Genomic DNA, 13834 nt, shown 5'->3' with positions numbered 1-13834 from the left:
AGGAATTTGTTCTTCAAAACATTTTAGTATGATGCACCTGTTACCGTAGTCCCCTTTGGAACGCAATGGGTAAGGATTACGCCCTCGCTGTCCCAGAACATGGACACCATCATTTTTTCAGCACTGGCGATTACCCGAAATTTTTTTTGGTGGTGTTGAATCTGTGTGCTTCCATTGAGCTGACCGGCGCTTTGTTTCTGGATTGAAAAATGGCATCCATGTCTCATCCATTGTCACAACCGACGAAAAGAAAGTCCCATTCATGCTGTCATTGCGCGTCAACATTGCTTGCCAACATGCCACACGGGCAGCCGTGAAGTCATCTGTCAGCATTAGTGGCACCCACCTGGATGACACTTTTCGCATTTTCAGGTCGTCATGCAGAATTGTGTGCACACAACCCACAGAAATGCCGACTCTGGAGGTGATCTGTTCAACAGTCATTCGGCGATCCCCCAAAACAATTCTCTCGACTTTCTCGATCATGTCGTCAGACCAGCTTGTGCGAACCCGAGGTTGTTTCGGTTTGTTGTCACACGATGTTCTGCCTTCATTAAACTGTCGCACCCACGAACGCACTTTCGACACATACATGACTCCATCACCACATGTCTCCTTCAACTGTCGATGAATTTCAATTGGTTTCACACCACACAAATTCAGAAATCGAATGATAGCACACTGTTCAAGTAAGGAAAACGTCGCCATTTTAAGTATTTAAACCAGTTCTCATTCTCGCCGCTGGTGGTAAAATTCCATCTGCCGTACGGTGCTGCCATCTCTGGGACGTATTGACAATGAACGCGGCCTCATTTTAAAACAATGCACATGTTTCTATCTGTTTGCAGCCTGGAGAAAAAAAATCTGAGGCCTTAGAACTTGAATGCACCTCGTAAAAAAAACACCGACCAACAGGGAACTAAAACGGGTGGCTTACGCCGTCCGCCCCGAGCAGATGTAATGCAGGAAACCGAACAAAATGAGATTAAAAATAAATAAAAATAATAAAAGAGCGCTAATGCGCTGCTTCCTGGACTCTGGTAGGCACGCTGGCCCCGGATCGAATCCGCTCGGCGGATTAACGACGACGGCCGGTGTGCCGGTCAGTCTGGATGTGGTTTTGGGCGATTTTCCACATCCTACTAGGTGAATACTGGGCTGATCCCGTCCCACCTCAGTTACACGACTCGCTGGCATTTGACGAACATTCACACTATTTCACGATTTATGCTAGTTGCAGACAGCTGGGCTACACTACTTCCGTCCCGAGGGGTACGGGGTGGCGGCAGGAAGGGCATCTGGCCACCCATTAATATTAACCATGCCAATTCCGTACTTAACCCTGCTGACCCTGCGCACAATGTGGGATAAAGGCGGTAGCAAAAGAAAGAAAGACATTCCCCTGCACTTGAATAGGACCTGTCGTAGTAATCGAAGACATGCTAACACGTGAGACACCTGCATTCTTTCATACTTAATTTCTTGCTCGACGGCGATGTCATTTTTCGGCAGTATAAGTGTCCGCGTCCTGGGGACAGAAGCGTGCTACAAGGCTTTGAGGAGCATTACAGTTAACTCAAGTTGAAGTCTCGGCGATGTTAATCCTGGGGAACCCATCTGGGTCGGTATCTGGCGCCATCACCGCGTACGCAAACCAGCGATCTGTTATTTATGCGAGTTAGATGACCTGTGTGTAGGCAGCTAATGCCACATACCTCCATAACCCTACCAACAAACTGCCGGATCCCTGACACACAGAATCATTCATCTATTTCGTTCCAAAGACGGACAGACAAGCTATTAAGCAGGTGCTCACTATGTTCTGGCTCATCAGTGTATTTGCTGGATTTAGTACAATCTCTTTCCTCTCAAGTTTTTACCCTCTACAGCTCCCTTTAGTATCACGATAGGCTATACCCTGATGCCGTAACACATGTCCTATAATCCTCTCACTTCTTCTTGCCAGTCTTTTCCATATGTTCCTTTCTTCGCCGAATCTATGGAGAGTCACGTAATTCCTAATCGAAATTAGAATTATATTAATACCTCCAGCTGCTGACAGGCGTTGATATATATCAACGGGGACAGGCGAAAATGTGTGCCCCGAACGGGACTCGAACCCGGGCTCTCCTGCTTACATGGCAGACGCTCCATCTATCTGAGCCACCGAGGGCACACAGGATATCATCCCCCTGCGGGTCCGGGGATTAGAATAGGCCTGAGGTATTCCTGCCTGTCGTAAGAGGCGACTACAAGGAGTCCATCCCCCTCACGGGGGTAGTTAGCGCCTGCGTCCGGAGACGGACGGTTCCACGACCTATAATTGTGGTCTTTTTGGTTTTTCACTTCTCGTTTCTTCCTTCCTTTTGTTGGTTCCTTTCTTTGCTCTTCTCCACCTCACTGTCTTCCTTACTCTTTCCCTTGACTTCTCCTTACCTTCTCATTGCCTTCTTCTCCTTGCCTTCTCGTTGCCTTCTTCTCCTTGCCTTCTCATTGCCTTCTTCTCCTTGCTTTCTCATTGCCTTCTTCTCCTTGCCTTCTCATTGCCTTCTTCTCCTTGCCTTCTCATTGCCTTCTTCTCCTTGCCTTCTCTGGTCTCCGCCTCGGCGTTTGAGACAGTCTGTCCTCTTTCTCCCTCTCTCTCTTCTTTTTCCTCTTCTTCCTTCCTCCCTGTGCGTGAAGGCCGACCCACGCGTTCGCACGCGTAGCCGGTGACGGGGTAACGCGTAATTCCCCGCCCTGGGTAGACATGTAAGGCACGCGCGTACCCCCTGGTAAAGGCCAGGCCTGGGGAGGGGTGATTGCCTGAGCTGATACCTTCTGACCATGCCGATTGGTCCCTCCGTCTGTTTCTCGGGAGGTGTGACCTGAGGTGTAAACATTCACCTAAGGCGGGAGTGCCCTCTGAGAGGGTCCCCACAAGGAAGGAGCGCGCCATCGGAGACGCTGGCAATCATGGGGGATTCCTCCGCAATGGATTCTACTCCATCGCTTTCGACTTCTGCCCAAAAACGGAAACGTGACCAGCCACCAGTGACAAAAGTACTACCGCCTGCCCCACAGTTCCTCGTCGTTTCTCGATCTGAGGACGGAAAGGATTTTTCCTCTGTCAACCCTTTCGTTATCCAGAAGGGCGTAGATGCCATAGCCGGATCTGTCAAATCTTGTACCAGGTTGCGTAACGGTACCTTATTACTAGAAACTGAGAGTGCCTTTCAGGCACAAAAACTGCTTCGGGCCACACTCCTGTACACGTTCCCTGTCCGGGTGGAGGCCCACCAAACTTTGAATTCGTCTCGTGGTGTAGTCTATACTAGCTCTCTCGACGGATTGACTGACGAGGAGATTCAATCTTTCCTCGCTGAGCAGGGCGTGACGGCTGTCCATAGGGTCATGAAAAAGGTCAACAATGACCTTGTACCGACCCGGACACTTTTCTTGACCTTCGATAGTGTTAAGCTGCCATCGCGCATCAAGGCGGGCTACGAGGTTATTTCTGTTCGCCCCTACGTCCCGACACCTACGCGCTGCTACCAGTGTCAGCGTTTCAATCACACTCGACAGTCTTGTTCCAATGCGGGTGGCAGGGATGCCCATGAGGGTGACTGTCCACCTCCGTCTCCTCGTTGTGTGAACTGTCAGGGTGACCATGCCGCATCCTCCCGCGACTGTCCTGTCTATAAGGAAGAACGCTGTATCCAAGAAATTCGGGTCAAAGAGAAAGTGTCCACCTCGGCTGCTCGCAAGCTATTGGCTAGTAGGAAGCCCGCGCTGCTCCCAGCAGGGAAATACAGTACTGTCCTCGCCTCTCCTCGGACTACCAGGGAGGTAGCAACCCAGACATGCGATCTGACCTTCAGCACCACGGTCGTCCGTTCGGCCAGTGCTAAGATCGCGCGGTCGACGTCTCCTCTTCCTCCCATCACCCCACAGACACCAGCCCCTTCATCAGCTTCTCCTAAGACGAAGACCCCGAAGTCAGATGCACGGGCATTCAAGAAGGAACCATCCCGTGCAGACTTCCTACGTACCTCGACCTCCCAGCCTTCGACTGGTACTTCCACCAAACGTCCTTCCAAAAAGGCTCATAGGAAGCACAGTTCTCCTTCTCCGCCACGGCGCATTTCTTCTCCTGCGCCACCCAGCGGTTGCCGCCCCAGGCCGTCATCCGTTTCGCCTGGCCGCACCGCTGGTAGCCGTACATCTGGCCGTTCACCGGCGGAGGAAGCTCCCCCTCCCGGCCATCCTCCCGAGATGGCCGATGAACCTATAGACCCAATGGACGATGACTGTCCGCCTACTGATAGCGGCGGCAGTGCTCGCTCGAAGCCAGGCCCTCAGCGGCCTTCGAGGTGACCCCTTCTTTCATCTTCCTTTTCTTACGACGGCACTTATTCACTGGAATATTCGCAGCATTCGCTCCAACCGAAAGGACTTGAATTTGCTGCTCCGCTTGCACCGTCCGCTCGTCGTAGCCCTCCAGGAAACGAAGCTACGCCCATGCGATCAAATTGCCTTGGCACACTACACCTCTGTGCGTTTTGACCTACCCCCTGTGGTAGGTATCCCAGCTCATGGAGGGGTTATGTTGCTGGTCTGGGATGATATTTACTACGATCCCATCACGTTGCACACCGGCCTGCAGGCAGTTGCCATCCGCATTACTCTCCCCACTTTTACGTTTTCCTTTTGTACCGTTTACACTCCATCGTCATCTGCCGTTACCAGGGCAGACATGATGCAACTTATTGCTCAGCTACCTGCACCATTTGTTAACTGGAGACTTCAATGCCCACCATCCCCTTTGGGGCTCTCCAGCATCCTGCCCGAGGGGCTCCTTGTTAGCAGACCTTTTCAACCAGCTCAATCTTGTCTGCCTCAATACTGGCGACCCTACTTTTCTTTCGGACACATCTCACACCTATTCCCATTTAGACCTCTCTATATGTACTCCCCAACTTGCACGCCGGTTTGAGTGGTATGCACTTTCTGATACATATTCGAGCGACCACTTCCCGTGTGTTATCCATCTCCTGCAGCATACTCCCTCTCCGTGCTCCTCTAGTTGGACCATCTTCAAGGCAGACTGGGGGCTCTTCTCTTCCAGGGCGACCTTTCAGGATCAAACCTTCACAAGCTGCGATCGTCAGGTCGCACACCTCACGGAAGTCATTCTCGCTGCTGCTGAATATTCCATCCCTCACCCTACTTCTTCTCCACGTCGCGTACCGGTCCCCTGGTGGACCGCAGCATGTAGAGACGCTTTACGTGCTCGTCGACGTGCTTTACGCACATTTAAACGCCACCCTACAGTGGCGAATTGTATCAATTATAAACGATTACGTGCTCAGTGTCGTCGTATTATCAAAGAAAGCAAGAAAGCCAGCTGGGCCGCTTTCACAAGCACCTTCAACAGTTTTACTCCTTCTTCTGTTGTCTGGGGTAGCCTGCGCCGGCTATCTGGCACTAAGGTCCACTCCCCAGTTTCTGGCTTTAAGGTCGCGAATGAAGTCCTTGTGGCCCCTGAGGCTGTCTCCAATGCCTTCGGCCGCTTTTTCGCAGAGGTTTCGAGCTCCGCTCCTTACCACCCTGCCTTCCTCCCCCGTAAACAGGCAGAGGAGGCTAGGCCACCTAACTTCCGCTCCTCGAATTGTGAAAGTTATAATGCCCCATTCACCATGCGGGAACTCGAAAACGCACTTGGCCGATCACGGTCCTCCGCTCCAGGGCCAGATTCAATTCATATTCAGATGCTGAAGAACCTTTCTCCTGCGGGTAAAGGTTTTCTTCTTCGTACATACAATCGCATCTGGATTGAGGGACATGTTCCCGCATGCTGGCGCGAGTCTATTGTTGTCCCGATTCGTAAGCCGGGGAAGGACAAGCACTTGCCTTCCAGTTATCGACCTATCTCGCTTACCAGCTGTGTCTGTAAAGTGATGGAGCGAATGGTTAACTCTCGATTGGTTTGGCTGCTCGAGTCTCGACGCCTACTTACCAATGTACAATGTGGATTTCGTAGGCGCCGCTCTGCTGTTGACCATCTGGTTACCTTGTCGACCATCATTATGAATAACTTCTTGCGGAAGCGCCCGACCGCGGCTGTGTTCTTTGATTTGGAGAAGGCTTACGACACCTGTTGGAGGGCGGGTATTCTCCGCACCATGCATACATGGGGCCTTCGCGGTCGCCTCCCTCTTTTTATTCGTTCCTTTTTAATGGACCGACAGTTCAGGGTACGTGTGGGTTCTGTCCTGTCCGACACCTTTCGCCAGGAGAATGGGGTGCCACAGGGCTCAGTTTTGAGCGTCGCTCTCTTCGCCATCGCGATCAATCCAATAATGGATTGCCTCCCAGCTGATGTATCAGGCTCCCTTTTCGTGGACGATTTTACCATCTATTGCAGCGCGCAGTGTACACGTGTCCTGGAGCGCTGTCTTCAGCGTTCTCTTGACCGTCTTTACTCCTGGAGTGTCGCCAATGGCTTCCGTTTTTCTCCCGAGAAGACGGTCTGTATTAACTTCTGGCGCTACAAAGAGTTTCTCCCACCGTCCTTACGACTCGGTCCCGTTGCTCTCCCAATCGTGGAGACAACCAAATTTTTAGGCCTTACATTTGACAGGAAACTTAGCTGGTCTCCACATGTGTCATATTTGGCCGCCCGTTGTACCTGTTCTTTAAATGTCCTCCGTGTTCTCAGTGGTATGTCGTGGGGAGCGGATCGAACCGTCCTACTTCGTCTATATCGGTCGATCGTCCGCTCCAAGCTGGATTATGGGAGCTTCGTATACTCCTCTGCACGGCCATCCATCTTACGCCGCCTCAACTCCATACAACATCGTGGTTTACGACTTGCGATCGGAGCATTTTATACTAGTCCCGTAGAGAGTCTTCATGCTGACGCTGGCGAATTGCCACTCACCTACCGGCGCGATATACTGCTTTGTCGGTATGCCTGTCGGCTACTGTCAATGCCCGACCATCCGTCTTATCGTTCCTTTTTTGACGACTCTCTCGACCGTCAATACGGGTTGTATGTCTCTGCCCTGCTACCCCCTGGAGTTCGCTTTCGTCGCCTCCTTCAACACCTTAATTTTTCTCTCCCTGCAACCTTTCGAGTGGGCGAGAGCCACACGCCACCTTGGCTCCAGGCTCAGGTCCGCGTTCACCTTGACCTCAGCTCGCTCCCAAAAGAGGTTACCCCCGGTTCGGTCTACCACTCCCGTTTTTTGGAACTTCGTTCGAAGTTCATCAACATGACTTTCATTTATACAGATGGCTCTAAGACCAATGACGGGGTCGGGTGTTCTTTTATTGTCGGGGCACAAAGTTTCAAATACCGGCTCCATGGCCATTGTTCGGTCTTCACAGCTGAGCTCTTTGCCCTCTACCAGGCTGTTCTTTACATCTGCCGCCACCGACATTCTGCTTATGTCATCTGCTCCGATTCCCTGAGCGCCATCCAGAGCCTCAGTGATCCGTACCCGGTTCACCCTTTCGTACACCGGATCCAACGCTCTCTTCAGCAGCTGGTGGACGTCGGTTCTCCGGTTAGCTTTATGTGGGTTCCTGGCCATGTCGGTATCCCTGGGAACGAAGCTGCAGATGCCGCGGCCAAGGCTGCGGTCCTCCAGCCTCGGACAGCTTCTTGTTGTGTCCCTTCGTCCGATTTTAGCAGGGTCATTTGTCGGCGCATTTTATCGCTGTGGCATGCCGATTGGGCTGCACTTACAGACAACAAGCTTCGGGCCTTAAAACCTCTTCCCGTGGCTTGGACGTCCTCCTCACGCCCTTCTCGGCGGGAGGAGGTAGTTTTGGCCCGGTTAAGAATTGGACACTGCCGGTTCAGCCATCGCCATCTGCTGACGGCTGCGCCGGCGCCGTTCTGCCCATGTGGGCACTTGCTGACGGTTAGACACATTTTAATGTCCTGTCCAGATTTTAACACACTGCGTCTAGATCTTAACCTGCCAAGTACTTTCGATGCCATTTTAGCGAATGACCCACGAGCAGCTGCTCGTGTTCTTCGTTTTATCAATTTGACAAACCTCTCTAAGGACATTTGATGATGCTGTTTTTTAATGCTATGCCGGTCAGTCTGTCTTTTATCGTGTTTTCCCTTTTAGTTGTTGTTGCCAACTTGTGCCTCGCGGTGCATTCTTAGAGTAGTCAGGGCGCTAATGACCATTGAAGTTGTGCGCCCTAAAATCACAAAAAAAAACACAGGATATCGCGACCGCAGGGACTATCTCGCGCACGCCTCTCGCGAACCCCACATTCTCACCTTGTATGTCCACACACTACATTCGTAGTGTCCCACCCCAACACACTCATTGCTCGTGGAAGACATTCTTACCAGGTCCCGTAAGAGTTTGGGGAATATGTGTGTATCCGCGCAGAAGAAGGCAGTCATGTCCGGTATTGCCAGTACTTATATGGATATGGTGTCTGGTCTTTCGGGCATGTCCGAAAGAACAGACACCACTGATAACCTGCAGCCATCCAGAATGAAATTAGAATTATATATTAATACCTTTCGGCCATTTTCGAAAGAACAGATACCATATCTATATAAGTCTATAATTCCTAATCAGTCCACCCAGTTTTCAACATCCTTCCTTAGCGCCACATATCAAGCGCTTCTACCAGTATTCTTTTTTCCAGTTTTCACAAACCTCACTGATAAAGTGTCATAAAATGAGTTTTCTTAAAATATGAAGGGTAATAAAAAATTTCCATTCTTGTTATAGCTGTACACAACCCACAAATTCTGTTTGCTTCCTTACCCGTTGTACAACACGACGAGAAATTTATCTTATCGACATTTCTGAATCAGCACAAAACATGGGATATAACTCTGCAGACGCAAGATTCTGCGTTTTGAGAACACTGCTTACCTAAGTAACATTTTCCCGTTTTCGTTTTCTCTAGTTTCTGGACTAAGTGACGTACAGGAATCAATCAAAGTTAGTTCGGTTCAACACCTGATATTCAGATCCAACATATTAAATAGTCTGGGTCGTGGATCTTACGTACAGGAATCAATCAAAGTTAGTTCGGTTCAACACCTGATATTCAGATCCAACATATTAAATAGTCTGGGTCGTGGATCTTCCTGACAGATCCAAACTTTGTGGAGGACTGGGATTCGAACCAGAATTATTCCTGCTTGCGGGCAGTCGCCTTAACGGCTGAACCATGCAGTTGAGACTTACGACCAGTCTATAAAGCTTCAATTCCGATATTCCGACTCTCTTTCTAGAAACTACAGAAATATTCCTTCATATCTCCCTGGAATAGCACTTCTTGAGGACTTACTGCACAAATTTGGGTCAAAGAGCGCTTATTAGATTATAGTGTGATAGTGCCCCTCCCCTCTCCGCAACTTCCTTAAAAATATTGGTTCTTCTGACACTCATATATAGCGTACTCAGATATCTAAGTGAGTTTGCGAAGTGAAATTTTGGTTGACTCGACGGAGCCAATGAATGTTAATACTAAATCAATGTTATGGTCACCGACCGATATGTAGCGCAGCTCATGGTCTACGTTCGCACTTCGTGTATCGCAATATTAGTTATAAATTAAACTCTAAAGTAAATTCAGCTAATTAAACAACAGGAAAAGCTACAACGAGTATTTTGGTGCACATTATAAACACTAATTTTGTAGGTATAAATATGCATGGAAATGCTGTAAGAGGAGATGTACCTAACTCTTTCGCAGTGACGATCACACAGTGACCATCTTGTGAAGAAAAAAAAATTGTAAACGATAAAAGTTTTTTCATACCAGGTGTGTCAGCCACAAATTTATTAACAGAAAATTCCATTTTCGCTCTATTACGATTACAGTCTTTAAATTCATACGATCAGCTGATCACGGCGATGTGCCACTTTCAAAAACTAAGTCGCAACTTGTACGTCTGTTATTTAAATATGTACTTATTTAAGAAATACTACTGTCGTAGTGGTATACGAATGTAGGCATAAGAACTCACAGTATATCGATAGAAAATTGCTCTCCACGGGTTGATTTGACAATTTCAGTTGACGAGCTACGATGTAATGTATTCAGATGACAGGACGATGTCTTGGTAATGAATCGAAGTCGTCAACGATGCGATTTGTGTGACCTGAACCTGAAATACATAATAAGCAAATTCTTACGTACTCGCTGTTCCACAAATAAACACTGTGGGAGTGTTATAGCAGGGCGCACTCCACTGCAGAGTGAAGAGTGTTTTCCGTAGTCTGGGCTGCAGTGTATTTACAGTATATAGTTTCCATTAGCATGCATCCAGATCACGGATGTGTTCGTTTTTATTATTTGTTTCCTTATCTGTACAGGGCGCATAACGAAACAGAAAATTCAATGCCGGCGTCCACGCCAGAGGAGAGATTCAAAGTCGCTATATGATGTAGCAACGTTAGTCTGTGATCAAAGCGGCGAGCATCAACATCATGAAGATAACGGACAGGTTTCCTTATCAAAGAAGAGTATAACATTTTATCATGTTCTCAGTGCTAACAGCTTCAAATACCATTGATACTGAGCGTAGCAGCTCAAGAGTTACATGCACAAAAGATGAAAACGATAACGGTGAGCGTAATTTACGTCATTTTTATGAAGTACATAATCTCTTGCTTTATATCGACGCAGTATTCAAGTTAAATAATTACTCCATGGACATGATGGTGAGGTACATACAGGTACCTACTTTTAAAGTTTTAATATGTGCTGAAGCATAATTTTTTCAGTACTGCACAGTCACTGTGGTACATTTTTTTCTGTTGTGAAGACATTGTACAACATATTTGTACCAAGGATCTGACGCACCAGATGTCCGAATGTGTGATTTAATTCAAAACAACATGTTTCGGGAAGACATGATCCCATTACCAAGTTTATATCACTAGGCACAGTAAAAAATAAGGAAGCAAGAAACAAGCGCTGTCAGATATATAATGGGTATGTCGGTGTTGTTGTGGTCTTCAGTTCAAAGAGGGGTTTGATGCAGCACTTCATGTTACTCTGTCATGTGCAAACATTTTTGAACCTTTCTGCAGCCGATATCCACTGGAATCTGCTTTCTGTGTTCATCCCTTTGTGTCCCTCTACGATCGTTATCCTCCTACGCCTCCCTCCATTACGAAACTGACGATTCTTCCATGCCTCAGGCTGTCTCTTATCTCTTCTTCTCATAAATTTATTTTTTTCCGGATTCGATTCAGCATCCCCTCGTTAGTTACTCGAACTACCCATCCAATCTTTATCACATTTCAAAAGATTATTTTCTTCTCTTGTATGAACTTTTTTCCGTCCACGGTATGGAATCGTGTGGTATAACGTAAATAATTACTGGTGGCTCGTGTCACTCACGTAACTCTGTTTACTGACTGACTGACTAACTACCAAAAAACAGAGTTATGTGAGATTGGTAAGCATCACCAGTAATTACTAATGCTATATATTAAAACTGAAATCATATCTCCTCATGGGAAATACCCTATACGCTCAAAAATGATGATAAATAAAGCACCACTTGAGCAGGTTTCCATTTAAAATTTTTAGGATGCGACGTAAGGTACTACATGGCAAGGACATATAAAATAAAATTAACAAATATCAGTGAATATACAGAATGATGAACAAAACAGTTTAGAATAAAATACGGAAGGAAGCGAAATTAGAATTCTATAAAACCATCGTTTCACATGTATTGCTACATGGAAATGAGATATGAATAAAAAAAAGTGATAAAACAAACTGGACGCAACAGAAACGAGATTTCTTACGAAAGTGGGAGGTATTACCTCAGAATATCGTATAAGAAATGAAAATATTTGAAATGAAGTAGATATTTATGATATTGATGAAAAGATTGAAGAAAATAAAACATAGAACCCCACGTCTGGCCGGCAGAACAGATATAGGGAGACCCAGATTGAGGTGGCGGTGACAAAGAGACGACGGAACAGGCACAAGTGCGTAATCCTTGAAGAAGAAAATACCTTGCACAATACATATAAGAGAGAGTCATATTTCTGACAATGTACGTTCGTTGGCTGCTAATTTTGTACTATGACTGACGGCAAAATAATTTTAAGAACTTGATAATGGGCTCATCTTCGTGTGTAACAGAAACATATTTTATTTTTAAATTAAATAAATAGCACATTTGGACAACCTGTGCGTTGCAATGTCCGTACCGATGTAGTGGATTTTATAGTACGGTGAAAAGATTTAAAGTGAAAGGTGATCCTAAATATTCTCTGCGACTGTGAATCCCAGCCGCGAAAAGGTACGAATGGCCGAGATACGGGAGAGGGTAGCGGATGGAGGAGGAGGACGACTCACCACGTCGATGAGCTGCGACAGCTTGAGCTTGATGCAGACGCGCAGCACGTCGGAAGTGTTGACGACGGGCCGCACGAGCTTGTTGTAGGAGCTGAGCAGGTCGTCGTAGAGGCGCTTGGCGTCCGGGTTGCCGGCGACGGCGCCGTGCACGACGAGCGCGGACAGCAGCCAGGCGCGCAGCGTCTCTCCGGCGGTCGGCGCCAGGCGCCGCGCCCACAGCGCCGCCGCGTGCATCGCGCCCGGCGGTCGCAGGCGCACTGGCCGCGGGGAGACAGCTGCCGCGCGACGCGGCACAGGCAACGCTCGCCGCGCCGAGCCGGGCCGGAAACCACCGGAGTACGGCGAGAGCTACCGACGGGAAACGGCGGTGGCCGAGCTCAGCCGAGAACGCCGACTGCCCGAGCTAGGGATGGGAAAAAGCGGTCGGCTACGACCGATACCGGTATTTTACCGGGCGATCAAAAAATAAACCACGGAATAATGTAGATAGAGAGGTAAAAATTGACACAAATTCTTGGAATGACATGGGGCTTTATTAGAACAAAAAAAAAAAGTTCACAAAATGTCCGACGGATGGCGCAGGACAGCGAAACGTCAGTGACCGTGCATGACAATCGTCTATAAAAGGAGCTGTAATGAGAGAGAGAATCAGAAGTCCAATCACTTTGCCTCCTACCTCTCCGATGTCTTTGCCATCCCCGGAGATCCCCAGTTCGATTACTCCCTCTTCCCAGATGTCCGCGATCTAACTGACACCTCTGTCCCTCCCCTCACACCTGGTTTCCAGTACTTTGCACACACTGAAATCAGTGTCCCTATCACTACACAGGATCTCATCGCTACACTCCGGACAAAACGCAACACCGCTCCTGGTCACGATCGTGTCACCTATCGCCACCATCTTGAAGTTCCTGCCCCATTCCTTTCCACCCTGGCCAGGCTCTATAATGTAGTCCTGTCCACCGGCTACTACCCCAACCTGTGGAAAACCTCCCGTATCCTGATGTCCCTCAAACCCGGTAAACCGCCGTCCGCAGTCTCTTCCTACCGTCTCGTAAGCCTTACCTCGGTCTTCAGCAAGGTCCTGGAATCTATCCTCACCCACCGCATCCATCAGCATCTCCGCCAGCACCGCCTCCTTCCCGTTACCCAGTGTGGCTTTCGGCCGTCCTTCTCTTCCGACAATCTTCTCCTTCACCTCACTCATCTCCTATCCGACCAGCTTAATTCCCGTCGCTCCACAATCTTCCACTCCCTGGACCTCGAACGCGCTTATGACTGTGTATGGCATTCCGGTCTCCTCTTCAAGCTCCAAACCTTCGCCCTTCCCATTAACTACGTCCGTCTGATCGGCTCCTTTCTCTCCCGCCATCCTTCCTATGTCACCATCCATAACACAGATTTGTACACCTTCTTCCCCTCCGCCGGTGTGCCCCAGGCTCCGTCCTCTCCCCCCTTCTGTACCTTTTGTACA

General features: G+C 48.5%; 1 protein-coding gene across 1 annotated transcript in view; it reads right to left on the bottom strand.

Annotated features, from left to right (window-relative positions):
* LOC126109762 (acetylcholine receptor subunit alpha-like) overlaps window positions 1–12491 on the bottom strand; it is a 681242-nt gene extending 668751 nt beyond the window's left edge. The window contains exon 1 of the mRNA XM_049914813.1: window positions 12361–12491. The gene's annotated coding sequence lies outside the window, so the exon portion shown is untranslated. The remainder of the gene's footprint in view (window positions 1–12360) is intronic.
* Window positions 12492–13834: the final 1343 nt, after the last annotated feature.

This window comes from Schistocerca cancellata, chromosome 12 (genome assembly GCF_023864275.1).
Source record: "Schistocerca cancellata isolate TAMUIC-IGC-003103 chromosome 12, iqSchCanc2.1, whole genome shotgun sequence".
NCBI lineage: Eukaryota > Metazoa > Arthropoda > Insecta > Orthoptera > Acrididae > Schistocerca > Schistocerca cancellata.
This window is presented reverse-complemented; position numbering and strand designations above follow the sequence as displayed.